This window comes from Tupaia chinensis, unplaced genomic scaffold, assembly GCF_000334495.1.
Source record: "Tupaia chinensis unplaced genomic scaffold, TupChi_1.0 Scaffold000540_1, whole genome shotgun sequence".
Taxonomy (NCBI): Eukaryota; Metazoa; Chordata; class Mammalia; order Scandentia; family Tupaiidae; genus Tupaia; species Tupaia belangeri.
In genome coordinates, this window is record NW_006160053.1 from 687381 (window position 1) to 693999 (window position 6619).

At 34.1% G+C, this 6619-nt stretch overlaps 1 pseudogene; it reads left to right on the forward strand.

Annotated features, from left to right (window-relative positions):
• Positions 1-5592: 5592 nt before the first annotated feature.
• On the forward strand, positions 5593-5722 carry LOC114009470 (uncharacterized; annotated as a pseudogene).
• The last annotated feature ends 897 nt before the right edge of the window (positions 5723-6619 follow it).

The window sequence follows — 6619 nt, forward strand, 5'->3', positions numbered from 1 at the left end:
CGTGTGCTTGCGTGCCCAAGATCCCTAGAGGAGAATGGAGGAGAAGGGATTGTGGTGTGGCCATTCTCCCTGGGGGATGATTTCTCACTTTGTGTCTCTCTATCTCCCTCTGTCTGACTGGAGAGTGAACGTGCCCTATAGCAAAAACCTCTCCCCCCAAAAAAAGGGGGGGGGCAGCAGGTGACATAGTGGTTAGGGTGCTGAACTCCCACATGGCCAATTGAGGTTCGAGTCCTGGACCTTGTGGCCTGCTTTTTCTCTCTCTCTTTAGTGAGTGTACTTGCTCTGTAGTAAATTAAAAATAATAATAATTAAAATTAAATAAATAATTGTAGAAATCCTAATCTGGATAAAAATAGCCAGAAGAAATTGAGGCCAAGTATGTTTTAGGCAAGACAGCTGAGCAAAGAAATAAAGTAGAAGCTCTCTCAACTCCTTCACAGGATTAACTCATGGATTAACGGAGTTCTTCAGGCTCTTCTTTAAGCATACGGGCTGACTCCCAAGGGGCAGTGAATGACGTGACTTGCACACAATTCTACAGGGTACTAAATAGGTGTTACTTCTGTTGGTTCCCAGCTGTGCCAGCTATGTTTCATTTGCCTGTCCAGAGCCACATTCTACTCTTCTCATTCCCCTTGCTACCCTAAAAAAGTGAGCTACACCACACATGTAGACATAGTTTCCAGCTGGGATTGACCAGTGAGAGATTACCAAGTAGGAGTGTGACCTTAAGGTAACTATCACTGGGCGTGACATAGCCCTTTATGATTTCCCTATACCCTGTCTTCATCTTGATATATAGACCTTTATTAAACTCTTCTTGAATTAATCTGAGAATACCTTATTTTTCTTACCATTTGAGTTTGTCTATTCTGACTGCATTTGTTATTGTGATTCCATAAATATGTTGAATATCAGGCAATATAATGAAATAAAAATTCAGACATAAAAGAGCAGAATACTCTGGAAACAGGGTTAAATATTTTAGAAAAACTAAATGTAGATAAATTAGGGTTTTTTTTTAATTAACTGTTAAATTATGAATGCTGTGAGTACTGTAAGAAGTATAGAAAAGCAATAAAGATTCTTTTAGGAATTTTTTAAAATTTAATTTATTCATTCATTTATTTTAATTTGACTGGAGAGAGACACAGAGAGAGAGAAAGAAAGGAATAGTGAGAAAGCAAGTCTAGGACTTGAACTGTGGTTGGCTATGAGGGAGTATCCAGTGCCTTAACCACCATGCCACCTGCTGGTCCCAAGATTTGGAAGGATTTAATCTCAGGTTGCTTTCCAAGTCTTTAGGTTTAAAGGTCCAATTTAAGATATCCATACTAGATCACAGGTGACAAATTCTAAGTGTGATTTACATATTAAGACCAAATAAAATCAAACCTGCAAGCCATTTTATCAAATAAAAGACCATGGCCCAATTGTAATTACCAGTGACAGCTAAATAATTATTTAGAAAAAGTTATTTCCACATATCTTCAACATTTTTAGCTTAATTGTATGAATATACTTAGAAGCTGGCATAAAATATAACACATTTGGAAATAAAAAATGCTAAACAGTAATCATTGAAAAAAATTTCCTTAATATGGTAAGCATACATTTTAAAGTAACAAAAAAGTAGGCTGAAATAATAAGTACTTAAAAAAAATAGAGTTACTGTCTTCAATATTCAGACTTTATACAAATTGTAGACACTAAAAACCCAAAAGTATATGAACCAAAATAGCACTAGTAGAAGACATTAAAAAGGTTAAATCCTTGCTAGCAAAGACATATACATTTAAACATCAATGAGAATTTTTTGTTTACTAAAGTAATGAATATCTTGATAAGTTATAATACTATTTTCTGGTAAAGCTGCAAGAGAATGGTATTCACAAATGTTGTGAATCAGAGTCACCTTGTGTCCATTTAGTCCATACTCTGTACAGGTTCTCTGAGAAGATCACACTATCCCACACTCTCATTCTCTCCTAAGATCTTCTTCCTTTTCCTCTTGCAACTAATTCCTCTTCATCTTAAAATTCGATACAAGTATTCTTTCTTCCAGAACCACCCCACACTTGGGATTATGTTCATGAAGCAACTCATGCAAACTTCTTTTAGCATGAAATCTATCTTACTATAAACATATTTGCATATGTTTTTTTCTTCCACTAGAACCTTAGAATCTAGTGAATAGTTTCACTTGACTACAAGCAAACTACAAAGGTGAACAGACTTGTTCATATCCTTTAGCATGGTTCATAATGCCTGAGACATAATAAATGCCCCCAAAATGCATAAATAAATACATATTATAATAAAGTCATAGATGAGAATGGGTGAAAAGAATGGAGATAAAGTATCAGAAACAATAACAAGGATGATTACTCAAGACCACGTTGTGTTTGAAGATCGTTTCTCCTGAGAGGCCCATCTCAAGTGGTTAATTCCAGTTCTGGAGAACAGAAACCTCTGGTTTTAAGATTAAGGAGGTGCATTTCCTTCTACCATAAGCCCTTTCTATTTGGCTCAGAAGTTAATACAATAATATATCCTTGAGATGCACAAGCACCCAGTGGCTTTGGTAGTGAAACTGGGCAGAACTTAGTAGAAGGTCATAAAAATTGAAGCCAACAAGCCATGAGTACCGCTATTTATCTAGGTTCATGTCCAGAGTTCTACAAGTAGAGCCTGAGACTATAGGAGCTTTATAGCACCATCAACTTATCAGACATTTCTAGTCATTCAATCTAAAAGATCTCATGAAAATGACACACAGATTAAGCTTCAATTAGTGAAAAGGAGAAATGGTGTAGCCAGAAGCACAGATAATTCCACTTCTGAAATATTATGTTTGCAATGCTCAGGCTAAGGAGATATGGAGGCCACTGAGTATTATATGAAGGAGATAGAACAGAAGGTCATCCTATGGCTGAGAAAAAAAGGGGGGAAAGGCATAAACAGAAAACAGCAGGATATGCATGGAAAAAGGCATTACTTGTTAGTTTGACCTAGGATGAAAATTTTATACCCTTTTGTTGCTTGGTTCTTTTAGACCTACGTAGAGTAAATTCAATGATTTCTTAGACATCAGAATTATTTATTTCTGGGCTATGAATGTTCAAGACATTTTGAAGTACAAAATATGTCTTGGCAGTACCCATTTCTCCCCACGGATTTCTTGGAAATTGTGTCATGAGATTAAAAAAAAGAAAAACATGAAATAAACTGTTCTTACTCATATGAAGAATAGTATAATTCAGAATTGAATTCTGACTCAAAGGTTTAGTATCAAAGTTATGAAAATAATGCAGAAAAGCAAATCAATAAAACTAAAATCATAGTCATAAAATTTAGTCCTTTAAAAATAAAAAAAATCAGACTTCAGTAACCAGAGAATGGTGACAGATATTTAAAATATTCATGATAAAATATACTACAAGGTACATAAAAATCACCTGATACCATAAATTTACTTATTATAAAATTAACATACTGTCTATGCTACTACTGCTCCTACTAATTGTGAGAATGATGATGATAATCACACAACACTATTTAAACAACATCTATTTTATTTAGAATTTAGAAGTATTTTGAAATAAATTTATTTTAGTAAAAGGAAGTATTATTTTCCAGATAATGCTTCAAAGAAAACAATAGGCATTTAAAGGACATTAGAGCACCAATCTTAGAAATACCTTGAGGAAAGTGAGTAATAGATTTCTGTTACCATGTGGTAATAGTAACAGAAGAGATGTTATTTCCTTAACTAAAAATATTCTTGAAAAGTAGGACCAGCAGATGGCACAGTGTTTACATTGTTGGACTCCCACAGAGCTGACTGTGGTTCGAATACCAGTTATGTATCTCTCTGTCTCTCCAGTGAGTACATGTGTCCTACAGCAAAAATCTCTCTCTCTCTCTCTCTCACACACACACACACAAAAAAAAAAAACCTTGAAAAGTAAAGTCTACACTGCTATTTTTCCCTTTCATTCTTCTCCTAAGCAGATATTGTTAGACTCCCACAGAGCTGACTGTGGTTCGAATACCAGTTATGTATCTCTCTGTCTCTCCAGTGAGTACATGTGTCCTACAGCAAAAATCTCTCTCTCTCTCTCTCTCACACACACACACACAAAAAAAAAAAACCTTGAAAAGTAAAGTCTACACTGCCATTTTTCCCTTTCATTCTTCTCCTAAGCAGAGATATGAAATGCATCAAATAAGGGCTACCACCAAAGGACATTAAAAAAACAAAACTACTTGAAACAATGTCCATTTCTGGGAAAGGATGCTACTTGAAATAGTATTTGACATAAGTAAATTTTTATTATGGGTAAGATAGAAGAGTACATATTCACTTAAAGTAATAATTATGAAAATAATGTTTATAAAGAAAAGGGAAATATTAAAATGAAAAATGATATATACATGAAATGGCAACCATCAATCCATGTAAATATATGAACAACAGATACTGTCATGCAGCATCGTAAGTAATGTTGTAGGCTTATTGATATTTCCCCATTTTTTCCTTTTATATTGGAATATTTTTAGTAGAGGAAAAGAAACAACTAAGTCTGGACAGCAAAATTTATAAAAGGACTTTTTAAAACACTCACAGAAATTTTATATGAGCTATGGTTACATGAGCCTGGAAAACGAAATTAAATAAGTACATGACAATGGCAAAAATATTCCTTGAATCTAACACATTGGAGAAGTAAAAAAAGGTCTGACATTCATTACAGTTATTTACAATTTTAATAAAGATATGTTATATCTTCAATCAGTCTTACTAATAAAACCAAATAAATAAAATAAATTTAAAAACTGGACTCATAGGAGGCAGGTGGTGAAGTGCTGGCACAGCTGGATCCACATGGGAAATGTCCTAGGTTTGTTTCTCAAGGCCTCCCAGAGCACGCAGGGCATGCATGTGCCATGACCCAGGCCAGCAGAGCCGAGGGCTGGATCACAGTGTGAGACCCCTTAGGGTGCCTTCTCTCTCTGCTTCTCCCTTTTCATGGAAAAATATATAGATATATATAAAAAAAAAAAAAGAAAAAAAAAAACAACCAACACCGGATTCACAAAATAAGGTAACTAGAATCTCCAAGTAAAAATAGAATAAATTTTATCCAGTTAAGTAGTGGTTTTAAGTTTTAGTTATAATGAATATAACTGTTTCTATTGATAAGGGAAACTCAAAACCACAGAAAAGAATATATTTTAAAATGCTAAAATTCTTCCTAAAAGGAAAGATAATGTTATTATATTCTTTCGAAGCTGTAGTTTCTTAACCAACTCTAGTAAGAAATACAGAACTGGGGCCAGTAGGGGGCATGGTAGTTAAGGGCACTGGACTCACACATGACCAACCATGATTAGAGCCCTATACCTAGTGACTTGCTTTCTCACTTTCTCTCTCTTTCTCTTTCTCTTTCTCTCTCTCTTTTTCCTCCTCTCTGGTCAAATTAAAAAATAAATAAATAAATAAAGTTAAATTAAAAAAACTCTTAAAAAATACAGTAACTACTATTTTCTTTTTCTTTAGTGTTATTAAAATTATCCTTGCATTCTAGCTTTGCGCAGTGGCAGTATCGTAGCCAATGAGGTTTATCCGAGGCGCGATTATTGCTAATTGAAAACTTTTCCCAAAATTATCCTTGCATTCTTACTATTGCGTAATAAAGTTTTAGCATTAAAATGCACCTATAGTTTCAACAATGATATAGTTAACACCATATAATTCTCTCTAGTCAAAAAACTTTTAAAATTAAAAATTTACTTAGTATATAATCTAGTTTATCTATTTCAAAAACTAGTAGTTTCTAAACTAAAATCTAAATGGGACGTTGGTTCCTTGGATTCAGTCGTAATGCTAAATATCAAGTTTGCATTTCACTCCATATATTACTTACGAGGCTCCTGCTAAGAGGATGGAAGGCAGGGGCTTCATTAGGCAGTGAGTATATTCGAAACTTGTGTGAATTTAGGACTGGAACTAGTACCAAAAAGTATCAAGCATGATTTGATATAATCCTATATAATTGCATAAACATGTACACATGTAGTTGCTATAGAAATGTGTACGGTTGGGATAAATAATACTAGCCTTAGTGATTGACATTGTCCAACATATGCAACTAAAATAGCACACAACAGAACCATGCTGCAATTCTGCCAGACAAGTGAAGATTATTCTTTTCATAGTTAATGTATTCAATGCTAGACATTATTTTAATTTTGCTTACCTTAGTTTATTTTTATTTTATTTTATTTCTCTTCTTTTCTATATCAATTCCATTTCTGCTTATTATATGTCTGAAAAGAGAGTCTGTTCTGATGAGCTTTCTGTCTTTAAATACTACACAGCTCTGAAGAGCCTTTCCCATCGTGTGAAAATTATTATTTTCAGATGGCCTGGAGCATTTTTTCACACTCCATTGTTAGAAGCAAGTCCTATTTAAGAACTAGCTTGTAATTCTTGCTGCTCATTCAGCAAAGATGTACTGGAAAGAATAATTCTGGGGTGAGGCTAAAGGCCAAGTCTGCTACTCTAATAATATCCCTATCTATCCCATGTCTAGTGGAGAAAACATGTATG